General features: G+C 37.1%; 1 protein-coding gene across 2 annotated transcripts in view; it reads right to left on the bottom strand.

The window, feature by feature from the left end:
• NCK2 (NCK adaptor protein 2) overlaps window positions 1-18,468 on the bottom strand; it is an 84,240-nt gene that overhangs the window by 46,849 nt on the left and 18,923 nt on the right. For both annotated transcript variants that reach the window (XM_059839573.1, XM_059839574.1), the window contains exon 2: window positions 5,426-5,497. The gene's annotated coding sequence lies outside the window, so the exon portion shown is untranslated. The remainder of the gene's footprint in view (window positions 1-5,425; window positions 5,498-18,468) is intronic.

Here is an 18,468-nt window from a genome sequence, read left to right as displayed (position 1 = left end):
AAAGCAGCAGCTGCTCTTCACACAATGGACATAAGCCCAGCACACAAAGGACACCCCCATTTTGGCCACATAACGGTGTGTGAGCAGTCACATGGAAGAAGACTTAGAGCTCACAGCTCAAGACTTCACGTTTTTCACTGCAGTCAGAAAGTATGCCACAGCAGCCATGCATCCAAAAAGTGCCTGAAGTGCAAGTCAGCAGCTGAGAGCGCTAGCTTCCATCATCCCTTTGACAGTAAATTCAAATTCTATGGAGGACAACTGTCAAAGCCTTGCTTATGAGGTAGTTTCAAAATCAATTTTATAAACATAAATACACACAAGTTTTGTAGTTCTACTCCAAACATTCAAGTAAATGCATGGATGTCAACACCCTTTCATTTTGAGACAAATGTTTCACGCCACCATGCATCCTGATCTTCACCATCACAAACCAGCCCTCTCTCCAGACCCTTCCAGATCCCATGCAAATCTAAGGCTGGCAGAAAATACCATTCAGTAATCTTCAGGGAGAAATAAGCGAGGAAAACTAATACTCTGACTGTTTAATCTTGAAAAACAAATTCAGAGATCAAATATAAAGAGAAGTCTAACCCTCATTCAACAGCATTTTTGGGGCTGGTATGTGATAACCTAAGAACTAATGGTATGAGACAACTGAGCTTATCAGGGAATGTGCTAAGAGCTATGGATTTTGGTGCAAGACAGAGAATTCAAAATCAGCCTCTTGGGAAAATTTGGATCCCCCAACACCCTGCTGCTTCAGGGAAATAATCTCTCTGACATCACCTGCTGTAGCTGCTTGCATAAGGCAGATTTCTAGCTCATGCATATGAACATGTCTGATGGTATTGAACATTAAAAAAAAAATCAGGCTACTGGTAAATTTTAAATATTAACAGGAAAAAGTGGAACAAGCAGTCACAAGGAAAAGGTGTGCTACAAAACTTCAAGGACCCAAACCAGTGAGGGAAAAAACAGTCTGAGTGGCAACAACAGTACCTGGAAGGATTATGCATAAAGCTGCTGAATCAAAAATCAGGAGAAGGATGATTTTAAAAGAAGGTGGGGGGATAAAAGAGAGGATGAGGCAGGTAGAAAACAGGCTACACCAAGGCTCTACTGTGGGGAACGAGTAAGCAGCTGACACAACAGCCTCCAAAATAAGGAGGTATGAGAGCTGCAAGCAATCCCTGAAACAAACGGATGGGAAAAGACAGTACAAAGGAAAGTGGGGCTTCAATCCACAAGATGGCAAGGAGCCTGTGATGTCTTAAAATAAGGCTCTCAAGCTTAAAATCAGGGAAAGGAAAAAGAGAGTGTAAAAGGTTTGCATCTGTATGCATGGTATTCTATGCTTTGCATTGCTACTGGCTTAAAAAATAAACAACAGGACAAGCTCATTTTCTCAGTTCTCTCTGCTTAGTACAATTGAAGCTTTGTTACTGCAGTGCAAAGAGTAATAGTAATCCAAGATTAATTAGACAAATTATTAGAAAAGGAATTCCACAAGAAATATAACACACTAACTTTTTAAATATTCCTTTCTTCTGTGAAATTCACCAACTTCAACATCCTGATGACACACCAAACCATTTGGCTCAGAAAAACTGACAAGCTGGATGACAAGACAGACAAAGTCCACACTGGCTATCATATGCCAAAACTACTTCCATCATGAAAGAAATATGGTCATTTTTATATTTTTACTGAAATTAGTTTTCCTGCATTGATGCTGGAAAGCTGTATAGTGTTCTCTGATGAGGAATCCATATGGACTGCAGTTAAAGCACACTGCAAAGGACATTTGTGGGCTGTAACAAGTACTGCCGATACCTACAAACATGAGTTGCACCTGAAACTATCAAAACTGGAAAAAATTAGACAACTGATTCTTAACTTTCATATTATTATCAATATTATATTATTAAAACATATAGTTCAAGCAACGAGCTACAATTACTACAAAGAGAAACAGAAAAAATGCAGGAAAGAAAAATTTAAAAAATAAATACTAAAATAATGTAATTTAGGGAAGATCAATTTATTTGAGGTACATACCTGTGGTAATGGTAGTGTAAGAGTGGGCTGAAAGTGTTCTTCCCCACCATCCTCAATTATAGGTTAGAAAGTATTATGCCACTCTCATAACAGGCAGTATTATATGAATTCATTTATTGTACTAAATGTCTGTAAATACATTTAAGTAACTCTGAAGTTGCATTCAAAGTCTTACAATCACTTAGGGCACCTGAGATAATTGACGTAATTACAGGAATAGTTTTTTAAGAGACAGGAATCCAGACATCCACTCAGCACATACCTTTCATTCTCTTCATAACTGTCAGGATCTAAGTTTCCCACAACTCATATGAAACACTAAGAATAGGTATCATTTTCCTTGGATTAAAAAATATCCGAAATCAACAACTACAAACATGCTGAATCACAGAAAAATACCAAGAAATATTCTGATACAGTATCACAAACAGTTCCAACAAGTTGAAATGTCTGTGGTGCTTTTTCCTCTTGAACAGGAGGAGGATCAATTAGTCAGAAGCTGTGTGCAGGTCCCCAGTCTCAAAATATGAGGAGCTCATCTCTACTATGGTTGCTCTGAGAATCTTTACAGACAAGGATTTCTGTTCTCTGCTGTGGTACCGCAGCCTTTCACACATCTGCTGAGTATGAAGACATCGATAACCTTACTCGTACTGATTTGATTCTGATCTCATCTAACAATCTCCCTCCCATGTACAGAGGTAACCCTAAAGAACCAATCATTCCATACAGGTGCATTAAGTATCAAAAAATCACAGAACATCTCCCAAAAGATTTTAATCTAAAATACAAAATGCTCAATGCACATATCAATACTGCAATCACTTTTCAAAATATTTTGTTGTGAAAATACAATATGAGATCTTCGTTTTGATTCAATAACTGCAAGTGAATGAGGTCCAAGTTCAAAAGTACGGAATACCACTACATAAAATATGATGTTAGAGGAGGAGGAGAGGAAAGCAAGCAACTGAAAAAAGCCAGTTTGCCCAGCTACATAAAAGAAGACCTGGCAGACCTTGACAGCCACAACAAAATCCTGTAAGGATACATGATTGCCTGCAGTTTGGTGAAGTTTAAGGACTTGTAGTGTAATCTCTGAAAATTTACTTTGTTGCCAATTTCATTTCCTTTTCAAAGGGCAAAAGGTTTACTAGGTCCTGGTTCAACAAAGAATTAGAAAAGTAGGCTTTACTGAACTTACACCTACACATTCATTTCCTTTTGGGAACAGCATTAGAATGCTGCAGGTTTTGCAGATTCACATATTTACCAAGCTGAATATAGGCCATCAGAAAGAACCACACAAATGATGGGAAAAGGTGCAAAATATGAATACAGTTAGATTTAATTTTATCACTGAAATTGAGTGTGGTCCAATCATATACAGCAAATATCCCTGGTACTCATTCTTCAATAAAAAAGGAGAAAAAAAAGATACAAAAAGAGAGACACTCATTACAAACCCCACCAAATGACATGCCCAGGTAGTTCTTCCTCAGCTCCTTTCAGTGAGCTGTTATCTATTTACTGCCTCTTGACAAAATAAACAAAACCTTCACCTGATATAAATACCTCCACTTTGGGCATGTTTGGTTACCCTTCACATTTATTGGATTCAAGAGTAAAAGAAAAATTGCTCAATATTCCATATATCACAGCAACTAGCTCAAGAAATAAAGATGACTAAGTACATAACCAAGACTTCAGTCAACTATTTCCTTTAAGTGAGCAGTGGATTACTTTAGAATTATTTTCACTGAATATTTAACTTAAAACTCTAATGAAAAAGGACAAATAAGAGATTCCAAAGATAATACTCTGCATTTTAGATTACACATTTGAAATAAAAACATAATTTAGTCCATAGCCAATAAAATACTGGCCTAATTTTGAGAAGAAATTATTGCAGAAAAATAATTTTGCACTGAATAAGTCAACAGCATGATTAATCATTTCCTTTAGGATTGTATATTTATTTTGTTTTCACATTTACAGCTCTTTAAGAATATTTTGACTTTGCTACTTACACATCATAGAAAAATTATTAAAGAAAACTAATACAAAAGGTTTCTCACTATCAGTCTTTAAACAGCTAAGTGCTCAAGGTTACACTGATCCATTAGAAATGTCAGGGTTACAAATCTTTTTCAGTACATTTAAAGACATATGTCAGATAATTTGAAAATATAGTGCAAAAGCCCACTATCTCAGTATTACTTCAGAATTTCCTTTTCAGTTTAAAGGAAAATCAATCATCTGCAAAAGCATAAGGAGACATTATAGTTAAGACTGGATTGCATTTTTAATTCCAAGTTGCTTGCCTTCATTTTATTAAATAAATAAATCTAAATTCAGCATCTCATAACAATTAACTAAGTTTTTAATAGAACTCACAGCAAATATCAAGAACACAAGACCTTAATTTATTGCTTTCCATTTGAAAGTTCCAAAATGTCAATAAATGGACTCCATAACTTCCCCCTGAAGAAGGCAACATTATTTTTAAACAGAGAATTTGAGTAAGAAGTAATAAATCCACATGGTAAAGTACTGAATAAGGCCAAGATTCCATGCTGCGCTACTACAGTGCTGAATGCTTATTCAGTGGTCTGCCATTCTGCTTCTATTTTTTGGTAGAGCAGTAATGTTAATAAATTCCTACTAAGCCAGAGACCAACTACAGCTACTAGAAACTGACAATAGGGTACACAAATTAAAAGAAAACAGCTAGCCAAACTCTACCACAAAAAGATCTTCTACAGGAACATCAGCTTCATTCGATTATTTCAGGTCTTCAGAGTCAGCCTAGGAAGATGCTCTCTATACACTAAACGCAATTCTCTTCTGCTCTCACAGAAAACACAAAAACCTTCTTTACACCCAATACTTTCAATACTTCCAACACTTGCAAAGCTATTACTTAGTTTTTAGAATTCAACCAAAGAACAATATGAAGCCTGCTCCACCATGGTTTATGGATGACGCTTTTCCTCCATACTTCCCACACCATTATGTTGTGCTTTCAGGCAGCACCTTCAGGGGAACACATCCCAAGTCAAAACAGCAGGTTGCAGGAGACAGCAGTCATAAAACAGTGGAATCAATATCTAGTTCTCAATTAATAGTCTGAGCCTATCACTTTTCCTTGGATTTTTTTTTTTTTTCTGAATGTAAGAACTAGAACTGATTTGCCCCAGATCACTGACAGAAAAACACAGGCTATTTAATAACTCATCCAGCAGTTTAAAAATTAAAAAATCACAACTACACTGCTATTACATAAAAGCCAAAACCAAGCAATACATCCAGTTCAGTTGTTATCTTAAGTTATGAAAATAACCACTAAACTTGAACCACTCACCTTTGACACACTGTTAAAAGGACCCAGGCAGTGAAAGGCAGGACTCTCCAACAAAGTTCTATGCAGCACCACCTGAAACAACAAACATATATTTTAGTTCTAGCACTAAACTTAGAACACTTCCAAATATGTAATTTAGCTTTCAGGCTGTCAAAACCTCCTAGGAGATGCTGAAGAGCAGGCAGAATGGCTTGAACTTGATCCACCTGTTTAGCATAAACAGACCCCATCTTCATATTTAACTTCCCTCAATGAATACAAGCTGATTTTAACCCCAAACAACCCAAACTACATACAAGTTAAGCCTTCATAATACAGAGAAAAATCAATCAAGAAATGGAATTAAAAATTCAGCCTAGTTTTAAAAAGATTATATTTTACAAAGCACCATTATTTACTGTTTCCTTCACTCTTGTATTAGTCAGTTTAACTTGACTGTACTTTTTAAGAAAAAGAAAATGTCTCTACATGTGGAAAAGAGGTACAGCAACAAAAGCATAGCCAGGAGTTTTGTGGGGCAGTGAAGTATTTCCATCCAGAAGGCCCTTACACACACACAGATGTGTAATTCAGCTGGATTACTACCACATGTACCTTGAAGCCTCCTGGCACAAGAGATGGTGACCCAATGAGAGAGCTCTGACAGCAGTGGAGAAGCTTGTCAAAGGGTCATAGAACCACATTCAGGGAAATACTTGCTGGATGTAAAGAAGGCACAAGGGTGGCCAAGCACAGCCACATATACTCTGTGAAGTGATGGGCCTTCTTCCTGGGAGAGTCTCAAATTCTACTGTACATTGCCACAAGGTGCAGCCTCAGCCTTGACAGAATGTGCATGGCTTGTCCAGAGGTCCCTTCTGGCCTCCACTGTTCTGTGAAATATTTCTAGCCGCAAAAGTAAGAGCCACACCAGAAGAGAGGTCAAAGTACTTAAACACTTGTTTCTATTTTTAATGACCCTTCTAACTCCACAGGATGTCTGACAAATTCAGGCCATATCAACCTATCAAGATCCAATTCAAAAAGAAGAAAAAAATTCTCAGCAAATTCTTGTGCTGCAGCCTCTATCTCATAAGGACGATGTGTTAAAACTCCTGCACAACCCCAGGCCACTCATGCACAAATGTTTCTGTTCAAAGTCTTTTCTGAACAGAGTCCAAGCAGTTGTGACTCTACAAAAGCCTCCTATGAAGAAATTAACTACAAAGAAGCAAGTCACCCAGTGATCCCATGCACGATAACGAAGTGAGGGGAGAATAAAAAAGTATTGACTAAGGTATTATAAATACCTTACACAAATGTTTCAAAGTGAGATTTACTCTCCCATTCATTAGTAGTTCTGTTACTCCATCTATTAAAGTCACAGTCTGACAAACATTAAAACCTAAACATATTGTTGGGGGTAAAGAACACAAGACTCCCTGACCCTCAGCTCCTGGAAGCTCACCCTTTGCTCCCCAGCAACTGCAAGGGACAACAAACTGTTGCCAGCCCCCCTGAAAAGCACACAAGATTCAAAAAAATAAATGAATAATGGAGGATGGCAAATGAAAAAATGTTATTCCAACAGAAGAGCCTCCTGATCCAGTTCACCACCTGAATGAAGACTTGCCTATGAGAGCAGAAAGCTGACTCGAGGGTGACCAATCATTTCTCCTCTTCCAGGCGGTGGCTGGAATAGCTGCTGTCCTAAGTTTGCAGTGTTCTGCAGACTCAGACCACAGGCAACACTTTGCTGTATCAATTTTTCTAACCAATTACAGACCTACACTGAAGACTGCACTATTGAAATTGCAGGACAGATATCAAGTAAATGGGAGAGAGGCTTTAATAAATGAAGGAACATTAAATCCTCAAGGCAGAGCAGATCTACTTTCCTTCTGGCTGAATGTTTTGTAGTACAGTTTCTTCTCCTGTCAATAATACAAGGATATTTTTAATATTAAGAGGTAAAAAAGAGAAAATAGAAATCTCCTCATTTTTTTGGTACAAGATCTTCTGAATAGTACTATCTTTTCTTGTCCTACCTCACAAATCATTTACTGCTCATTACCATCTATCACTGAAGTGCCGTACCAAGCCTCTGATTTTGCTAGGGCATTTTTGTTTCCTTTAAAGAAAAACACAATACCTCCCTTAATTATTGCTTCCACCTTCACAAATGCACACTTGCAAATAGAACATATGTTTGAAAGTGAGCTGGAAAACAGCACTATTCATCATCAATACCTGAAAAATGAGCCCTGTATTTATTAGTCAAATAGAGAAGTACAGTTGGGAGAAAAAAGAGTCCAAATTTCATCTAAATGCGTAATAAAATGAGTCATGTGTTTGTCTCAACATAACAATACTAACTTCCTTCTGTAGAGCAAGAATGGTTTTATTTTGGCAGCTCAATTAAAACACATTGAAAGTAGTTTGGAATGTTAATAGTGATAGTGCAAATAGTCAAAGGAAGAAGATGTACAAAAAACCATCACTCCTAACAAGACTCAGATTGAAAAAAAACTCTGTAAACCTAACAGACACACAAGCACAAGATGCAGACTGGTCTCTGTCCTCTTTGGGTTCAATCCTGTGACCCCATTTTCTCATGATTTTTCTCATGATAAAAAACTTCACTTGGCTTTGGAAGAGCCAGAGGAAGTTTTCTGCTACGAGTCACACTAACAGTCACTTCCCCAGAGGAGTAGCCAATTTCCATCACACACCCCCACAGTCCAAAGCTTTGCCCAAAACACTGTGATTTGCCAAGTGACACAAACTCAGGATGGAAACCCAGACCTCAAATATTTCAATTATATTTGAAAAGTTCATTTAGAATGTGTTTCTTGAAACAATCCTCAGTTATAGAAGTTCAGGACCTTCCTTCTCAAGGGTCAAAAAATTATAACAGCAGTTAGGGTATGGGACTACCTGCCCCCAGGCAGAGTTTGCACTACACAACGACTTGCTGGTTCTTCTGCTATGTCCTACTAGCCAGGAATAGAAAGAAATATTTGATAGCACAGACATTCTGGGGAATTAATTTTAAAATTTTGAGAGTACAAAATTGTTCCCAATCACCTTCAAAAGCCTTGCAGCACACAGGACTTAGTGTTCACCCAAAAGACAAACTGGTGCAACACTGGAAAACTCAGGAAAGCAAGTCAACAACTTTTTTTTGGAAGTCAGCAAAGCAAATGAAAGCACAGAGGTGGGCAGTCTTCTCCCATGGTATCCCCAGTGCCCATCACTTCTGTACCATTCAGCACAATATCCATTTGCCACACCTCACTCAATGCATCTACTACTGGAGTAATGTCAGCCTGGCCGCAGGAAAATGCCACTGCTCCTTGCCACTCATGAGTCTCCTCATACCCTACACTTCCCTTGAGGCCCAGAGCAGGGGAACAGAAGACTATGATAAGGAATAGGAATGGCAGAGTATAGGAATTGGACAGACATAGGATTATAGACACACAAAGCAAATAGACAAATTTATCTAGTCTTCAACAATAACTTCAGTCACTCATTTGCTTTCTAAATCAAGGTCTTCCAAACACAAGGACTATAAAACTTCCACAGTAAAAAGCCTCTGTCAATAGTCAGAAATAAAAGTTTGAACTTGATGCTTGCAAACAAGCACCAGAAGGTAAATATCAATAACATCTAATATAAGAACATTATTATAAAGGTTACTGCCTCACAGAATAAATTAGTGGTCTTATAATGATTACATTATAAGAAACATCCACAGTTATTAACCACCTCTTCTTTCACTAATAGCTCTAATGTGCCCCATTTTTATATCTCCATGGCTAAAATCCAGATTCAGCCTTACAGCAACAATTTCCATGACAATTCTCTCAGGCTCTCTTCCCAAAACCCAACTACCTCCAATTTAAATTCTGACATGAAATAGCTAAAATAATCTCTTTGATACTTAATATGCTAATACACAGGAATGATCTGACCATAAACCTGTACCGCACAGAGTGGGAATTTTAACTCCAGTTGACATATTACTGGTGACCTTCTGGAGAACAAATGAAAAGCATCACATTAATACAAATTCTCCTGTGGAGAAGATCAAGTTGGCAATCTGCCAGTTCATTACACCATCTAGTTTCACTCCAACATTAAATATTGCCTTCCTTTGTAATTGACTGAAATACACTGGAGCAATTGCAGGTAACCACTTTGGGCTATTAAAGTATTCCATTAAGACTTCTCCATTAGGCAGATATTTCAAAAGAAGTTACATTAAAATAGGCTATGTTCAAAATATTTTAACTATGCAGACACTTGGGCAAGCACAATCCAGTTCCATAGAGCAGCAGACAGATCAGCCTAAGCACTCAAAAGCTCAGTGCCTGAATTTGCTTAAAGGGAAAAGAAATCCGACAAGTTTTTTAATACTCTAGTATATGCTTTGTATTTTAAACCTCCTAGTCATATACATTGTCTCAAAACTCACTTAATATTACCGTTTTCTACAGCTAAGAAAATGGTTATGTTAAACTACAAATACACTTTCAGAGTCAGTATGAAACAGGGAGAAAAGAAAAAAGAAAAGTGAATTTACATCATATTTCAGGTTTCAAAAAGGCAGCAAATTAAAACACTGCATTGCAATGTGTAGAACACTTTAAAAACAAACAAAAGAGTTAAAATCCTTTCATACTATACAGTCTATACAACTAAGCTTTTCTTCTCTTAAGATTGTGGTTCCCTAATAGTGAAGAAGCAAGTGAAATGAGGCACAAGAATAGGTTCACTGCCTTGCTTGCAGAAACGACTGTGAGATACTTAAAACACTGGGAAAGATTTGAGCTTGCATGCCAGCTATAAAAACAGGACTAGCCCTTGAAACAAAGACAAATTTCTGTGTTTAAAGGGCCTTTTTTAAGCAGGCCAGGTTTGGAGCCATCACCAGAGGTTGCACAGGTTACCCTAAGAAATTCATGTCTCTACGGAACAGCACACAGGCAGGAGGTTGGGCATCTCTATGCCCCTGTCTGGATGCAAGAGCTGCCGTGCACCTCTGGCCATGCTGGCTGTATCGAAGAGAAAGCAGTTAGACACGTACCATTGGTCCTTCAAACAACTCCTTCTTTAAATAAACATATACTTGTGGGGGAATAGGAAAAGAAATGCAGCTAGAGAAAACATGCATGGCTCTCATTTTAATCACACACAATTAAAGAATCTATGCTGACTCGTATTCTCATTTAACTCCTTCAATAAAATGCATATGCTCTGGAGTACACATATGTTTCCAAAAAACAAGAATATTTTTTACACATATTTGCACAACCACCTGATATACTCATGACACAAAAGTAGTTGGTAGTTTAAATAATATTAGCATTTAAAATAAATACTGTCTTTCAAAACCAAACTACCATTGCAAGCTTCCTATTTATTGTATGTATAACCTCCAATCACTTGCATGACTAGCATCTTTTTAAACTGGAAAGAAATGAGAAGGGATCTGTTAGAGGATGCATCTGCTGAGATTTCTACAACATATATTGTACAAATTTACATTATTTTAAGAGAAATCACATGCTTTTTACATTCTCTAGCTCTCCCCCAAAAGTCCGAGCTATTAAAAAACCTAAATACTGATAACAAATTACCACCTAAACTCATTGTAAAATGCAAATTTTAAAATTCCTGGATTAAGCAGGATTTTCTATCTTGATACCTGCTGATGATCTAAATGATCTAAATTGATTATCTAAATTACACCTAATGATCTAAATTCATATTTGATTATGCCGAGCTGCAAACCTCTGTGGCAGCCCCTTCATGAGAAAAAGAAAAAAATAAACCAAAAACCATAAAGCACAGTCGAAAAATCATGAATGGGTGGCCAGAAAGCTTCTCTGACAGGAAGGCTATGAACTCTTTGAGAAGACATGCAATATTGCAGTCTCAAAACCAAATAACCCCCATGACCAAAATCCCACATTATCTGTTGCTCAGACCAAAAATCAAGCACCAAAATAAGTGCAAGATGTGACCAGTTACTCTGCAAGCTGAAGGAAGCTCGCAGCAAAGGTGCTGTGCCACTATCACAGCTCCGGTTTTTTTAGCATTCCTATTCAAGAACAATCAGCAAAAAGTGAAGTATTCAAACTCCATTTGACATCAATCCCCTATTTTTTCTTCTTTATCTGCAGAAAGGTTGCAAGCTCTGTGTTCTTTCTTATTTTCTTTTTTTAAGGGTTTACAAGCTGGCTCTGTAAGGATATGGATAAATATCCCTAAAGCCCACATAGGAGAAGCAACAAAAATCTTGATTCATGCCCAGGACAGCTCTAACCACTTCAAGAAGCCTTACAAATATACATGGAAAGACCTGCATTGCCAGTTATAACTGCCAATAGATAAGCAGAAACTGAACTGTATGTATCAAGGCTGTTCTTAAACTTTGTCTCACAGTGTCTCTAGGAAAAGGATTAGACTTCAGCCCTAGGTAATACTTCACTAAGTGAGCTTCTCAGGCCATGGTTTGAGCATAAGAATTATTTTTGTTTCCTTAATAGGATGCTTTATTATTCAAATTACAGATACCATTTTTAGAAACATCTTAGCATCTATCATTAGTAAGAATTTCATCAACTAGTGCTTTAAAGATAAACAGTTTAATAACTGGTTCCATATGAGCTTCAGCCTTATTCCTATCAATAATTTAATGCTTTGTTTGTAAAAACTGTATGACAACAGTCTTTTCCATTAAATATAAAATCAGCTCAGAATTTTTGAGGATGACCCCAGTGGTTAGCAACTTACCAGCCCCAAGCAGCTCCTTCACAGATCTGTTTTTCTTATTGCATCTTTACGTAAAACATTTTAAAGGCAAAGATGTATACAACCCACTGAATTATACCAGTTCTTCCAAACTCTCTACTAGAGTCAGAGCTTTTAACTCAGTACCTGTGGATTTCGGGACAGTGGAAGATGACTACAAACAGCATGTTAACGTATTCTTTGGAGTAATCTAGTAATCTGAACATGTAGATTACTGAAAATTAGCACCTCCACTGGAAAAAGATTCACAGATGCCTTTTAGAGAACTGAAAACCACATATTCCAATGAATTAGCTACCACAGAAGAATGTGACATTAACTCAGTATCAGAGAAACACTAGGCAGACACAACTGGTTACCACTCATGGCTAAGATGACTAAAACTGAAAATAAGCAAATAGATCTCACAGTAACACAGTTTGAGATGATTTGTTTTGGGGTGAGATGTAATGGAAAATGGACTGTACTAGGGGCCACAGTGAGACAAGTAAGGCAGACTTAGCCCTCTGGCAATTCGAAATTAAAGGCTGACTGGTACTAAAATATACGGCAATGGTGATTTTAAGAGGGATAGGTCAAGGTCAGTGATTGTCTTTGAAGCCACCAGGCAGATAGAGAGAACTAGAGGAAACGCACAGAGCAGATTGTGACTGATGTCTTCAAGTAAACCACTGTCAGAAACTTCTTGATAACTCAAACTGCAAAGTGGCAAGCGTTTAATTTCTGCTGACAAAAAAGGCATGGTTTGGGCACTCCCCAGCAAAAGCTGCCATCACCAACAGTCATCGTTCCCCACATGAGCCTATTTGCTGAAGGTGTCTGGGTTTTATCCTTCCTCCAGATGCTCAGCCACCAAGTATAAGGATGCTCTAGGCATTACTGTCCAAGCAGAGTATCTGACACTGAAGACTTTGCAAGCTCTGTCCTACTCTGTTAAGGCAAACTGCATCTGAAGTACTGTCAGCATGAATGAGCCACTTGACTTGGACAGGACAGCAGAAACAAGGCCAGGTTCCCTGGCCCTCAGGTGAAGAAATCTATGACAACTTCAGCTGAGGGAGCAAGTTGAAGAAACCTCCCTAAACCACCAACCAAGCAGAGATGATCTACTGCTTACTGGAACTTAGTATTTCATTTACAATGCCAAAAAGTGCAGGGCTGAAGAACCCACATAGTCAGACACTAATCTAGAATGAATATCACAGTAAAACTGCATTTTACTGCTATGGCAGGGGGAGACCACTCAACAAAAAATCCCTTACTGACACCAGAATAGCCTCAAATAATATCTGGGTTTAGTACTCAGTAATGCTTGGATGAAAATTATCTTCTTTGGGAGGAGTAAGGTATTTTTGTCACAGTCTATCTGAATATCAAAGGCTGTGAAAAACTGGTATTTCAGATTTTAAGTTTTTCTGAGCATCCACTGATGACGTAACTGATTAAAAATAACAAAGTTCAAGTTGCAATAACTTGCATAAGGTTCAAGTACAAAACTACCAAACTAGAGGTTCACATCTGAGAGCCAAAAGGAACTGGAAGACAAACACATGGAACTTTGAAGTGGTTTTGCCACTTACACAACTTGGTAGGTGGTAGAGTGACCATCCTCTTTGAACATGGCAGAACTGCAGTCTCCAATATCTCCACCTTCACTGTGCAGGGCAAAGATCCTTAGATCCATGTTGCCTTTTGGAAATAATGGCCAAGTTTCTACGATCTCCACTTCCTAAGAGCACAGTCCTCCCAAAAACCTGTTTTTTCTCCCAAGCTGACCATCAGAAAAGCAACTGAAGCAGTTTTTGCCTGAACCACACAGAAACTTTGCTTTAGGTTGGCAACAGGAGAAGTGTTAATGCAGCTTTGGTTCCATTACAGAACACAGCAGCTCTAGCCACAGGCTGTGATGTTACTGGTGTTTGGAAGATAACTCGGTATTCCAGAATCTCATCATACCTAAATAATATTTGGCAACAGCCTACCTTCTGAAATTTTTAGATTTTTTCCTCTTTCATGTCTTGTACACATTTGATGGTGTCTTATTCTACTCATTTTAATCACAGCAGTTCAGTGGCAGACTACAAATGAAAATGCAATAGAAACATTGGAGGCCCTGTAACAATAGTCAAAACAAAGACTTCCTATGGCAGCTGTCAAATTAATGACATCTCCAAAGCTATCTAAATACAGTATCTGGGCAGAAATCCAATTATGTCAATTCTGTCTGAATACCCCAAAAGAGTGTCCTACTGGGGTTAGAAGTGGAAATAATTTTAAGCGCAGATTAGCTACATAAGCAGCTCCACTCTTGAAACCAGAACAAGGGAACAAAAACCTAAAGGCATGACATTTATCTGGATGCAAGGGAGAGGGGAAAAGGAACTGTTAGACATCTGGCAAAAGGTCAAAGCCAATTACCTTGTCCAAATTTGCCCCCAAGATAATAGCTTCCAGGTCCACTTCTTTGAAAAAAGACATATTGACTCAAGTAATTACAAAGATTTCTGCTTACCTCTCCATCCTCAACTACCATTTTGGTTTTTCAAAAACTTCTTTTTCCAACAAAATATTAACAGCAGTAGTATATCATGCCAACTTCCCAGAAGCACAAAATAAATTTACCTGAAGTCTACACAGAAGAAAATAATATTCTCCCTCATTTTGACAAATGGTATTCATTGACAAATGGTATTTTAATTTAAGAGTATGACTTCCTGGTGCTTTATTTAAATCATTTTAACTTCTGATTTCCCTCTTTCTTTGGAAGTATGTGTTACTGCCTAATTATGGGGCAAATTCTATTTACTAACCCTGCAACAGGATTCTGTTTATTTGTTGTTTTAAAACAGATAAGGATCAAGGAGAAAGGGAAATAGTATTTTAATTCAATGAAGAAATAATAAGGATTTTTTTTCCTTCTTTGCAGGCATGTTAAAAAGTAAGTTTACCTGTTTTTTAAATGAAGCTATTCAAGAGACTGCTATGAAACAAAAGAAAAAAACTGCATGTGCCAAATAACTGAAGCAATATATGTTGGTTAGTAAATGCATTCTACCTAGAAAGCCTTCTCTCTATTATGAATAGATGAATAAACCTTTAAATACAAGTTTCTTACCCTTATCTGTCCAGAACATTTTCAGTGGTAAGGATATAACTCACTATACATATATTGCAAGTGCTTCTGGTATCAAGACAGCACAAAATTCAGGAGAGAGCAAAGCATTCATTATTAATGTGGCTATATTTAGGACTGTATATTCCAAGCCTGTGCTTCTTACACCAAGTCTCACACAATTAGAGGTGGGTATTTTTTGTTTCTGTTTGGTTTTTTTCCCCTAAATACAGTCATTAGCAATATTCAGAAAAATCTGAAAAAAAAAAAAAAAAAAAACTATCTTGGTCAAAATCTGGTACATTCTAGAGCATGGAGCTAATTTTAAAAGAAATTCAAAGAAACACCTAATACACAAATGCAGGGTGTATTGCACTCCAGAACTCAAGATAGCCTTAATTCAAAAGCAGTGCCAATGAAGAGCACCTACCATTTTCTTAAGGCATTTAGTCTCAAAACCCTATTTCAGAGGTATTCACAGACATCACTTTGCAAGGCAGCAACTTTGGATATTACCAGTTTGAACCAAATTCAAATCAGTAATCCACATGTTTTCTGCTGTTAAAGCACAACAGACAATATCAGACACAATAATTTTAACTAAACTTCTAAACTAATGATAACTTTATTGTATTTGCATACAATATACAGTTAATATACTGAAAATATATAGTTTATATATATATATATATTAAAATATACAGTTAATTGAAAATATCTCCCAACTGAATCATGTAGTCAATGAGCCTTGAGAAAGCCTAGAACAAAATTTTACAGCTACAAATTCTTCAGCTCAACTTCCCCTTTTTTTTTTTAAAGGATATATTCAATCAATCTATTTGTTTACAGTTTTGTATGAGATTTAATTTTTGCATTTGCTCTCTACAACAGACTGAGCACAGTACCATGAATCCTCCTTCATGTCACACAGGCACTGCAAATCCAATCAAATCCAATTACTACTCCATTAGGTCTCATTTAAATCCCATACGGTATGACAATAAACTGAATGAAATGAGAATCAGCACATTTTTCAACCATCTTTATAGTATGACATAGATGGCAATCACAGCTTAATAAAATTTCATTTACAAGAAAGAAAACTCAGAGCTACCTTTTTCTGCCAGGCATTTCAGAAACACTTGGGAAACGCCTCTTCTTCCCAACACCCCTTGAAGAAGTCAGTTGCTATTTCATAGTTCTCAAACAACTGTTCCTTTTGCTTGTGGCAGAGAAATTTGTCCTGGTCCCAATGCTCAAAACATATGTTAACCGCAACAACAACCACCAGGTGAATTCAACTTTTACTCCAATGGTGTCCCAGTTCTCATTTTCTTGTTTGTTAGGGTTTGTTTTATTTTGTCTGTTGTTTTTTGAAGATTTCCTGGGTAAGGAACTCTTTGACACAGGGTTACTTCATGTTGGAAAACAGGGAGGGGAGATCAAAGCAAAACCTCACCACTCTGAAGGGTACTGAAAAGAGGATGAAAATTTTAAAAATTAGCTCTCATCCTATCTGGATTTTCAAAATTATCATTCCTAAATATTTATAGACAACTTTCAGAAGCTCTGAATACTTCACCACTTCGGTGCAGTTTATTTATAGATACATAATAATAATGTCCCTCTCTCCATACAGTATTTCCCAAGCTCATCCAACTACCCAAACATTTACAGATGTCCAAGTCTGTCCTTTCTTTTGGGGACAAAAAAAAAAAAGAAAACAAATAAAAAATCCCTCATTTGTAGCAGGCAATCACAACAGTCAAAGCTCTCTCTGAAGAGTACACAAGAGCCTTGTTGAATAGCTCTTTCTCAATAGCTAACCTGACTAAATCATCTTCCTCATGGAGGCTAGAAATCAAAATGTCAGGCTGCCATTTAAACACATGATCTGTTGCTAAAAAACAAAAGCCAAGAAAACATATGCTGTCCACTTTCAAACACAGATGCCAAACACTTTGTTTCTAGTACAGAAAGGCTCAAAAAACAGACTTGTAAATATTTCAGTCATTTCATTAAACAATTCTAGTTACAGTTTTATTAAATTTTCTCCTTTACATGCCTACTGACAACCTGAGAAACAGATAAATTCCAGACTGACAGAGAGAGGATGCTGATGGGGTAAGGGAGGGTAATTAAGTAATTTCAAGGTTGGTACTCCAATTCCACAATTAAAATGGGAAGATCTGGGCCAGAGCCTTCTCAGTGCAGGGGAGATTAAAAGACAATAACATGAGGTTGGAGTTTGGGTTTTTTTTCCTTTCTGTGACAAAAGGAAACAAAAGGCGGAGGAATTTTTCCATGCATATTACTCAATCGCATGGGTTTCTCTGGTGCATTTCCATGGGGTTTTCTGCATACACTTTAAAATGGCTTTATTGACCTGCAGGAACAGAAGCTTCACTAACAGAAATATGAAGACACCGACATCATGATCTGAACATCTTTTGCCTAAAAAAGAAGCTAATGATGAACTCATCTCTGAGTTTTTTAAAACTAATAAAGATCTGAAAACACTAAATTGTACTTTATACTTAAATAATTTTAAAATTCCTGGTTAACTTCAAAGGAGGCAGAACAATTTCCTCTCCTTTCTGCAGGATTTTAATTATATTGGTTTTCTTCGTGATTTACCATTCCTTTCAGTAGATTATGATGGCAAATATGAATCCAATAACAAGAACAGATCCTTTAGAGACATTACACATCTCAAACTGCAAAAGAGCACAACCATCCCACATGCTTCAGAACACAAAGTCTATGACATGAACCCTAAGAGCAACAGTCTCAAAAACTCACTGTTAATTGCCAAAGCATACACACGATTTTTCTCAAAAAAACTAGTTATAACAACCTTTCATTTAAATCAGCAATATCAAAATGCTACAAGTGTTTTTTTCTTGACAAATACGAAGAAACAGTTCCCAAGAAAAAATAAGTCTTTTCAAAACTAGAACCTACCTACAGACTGTGAACATATCAAGTGCTCAAATTATATCTACTGAATTTTTAGAAGCACTAGGCACCTTAAGAAAGCAGTACAACAAGCTTCACGTTCTTAGCACATTTGACATATGGTGGCAAACAAAAATTTAAAAAAAAAAAAAAAAATCAACCCAGGAACAGA

The sequence above is a fragment of the Haemorhous mexicanus genome, chromosome 2 (assembly GCF_027477595.1).
Source record: "Haemorhous mexicanus isolate bHaeMex1 chromosome 2, bHaeMex1.pri, whole genome shotgun sequence".
Classification (NCBI taxonomy): Eukaryota; Metazoa; Chordata; class Aves; order Passeriformes; family Fringillidae; genus Haemorhous; species Haemorhous mexicanus.
This window is presented reverse-complemented; position numbering and strand designations above follow the sequence as displayed.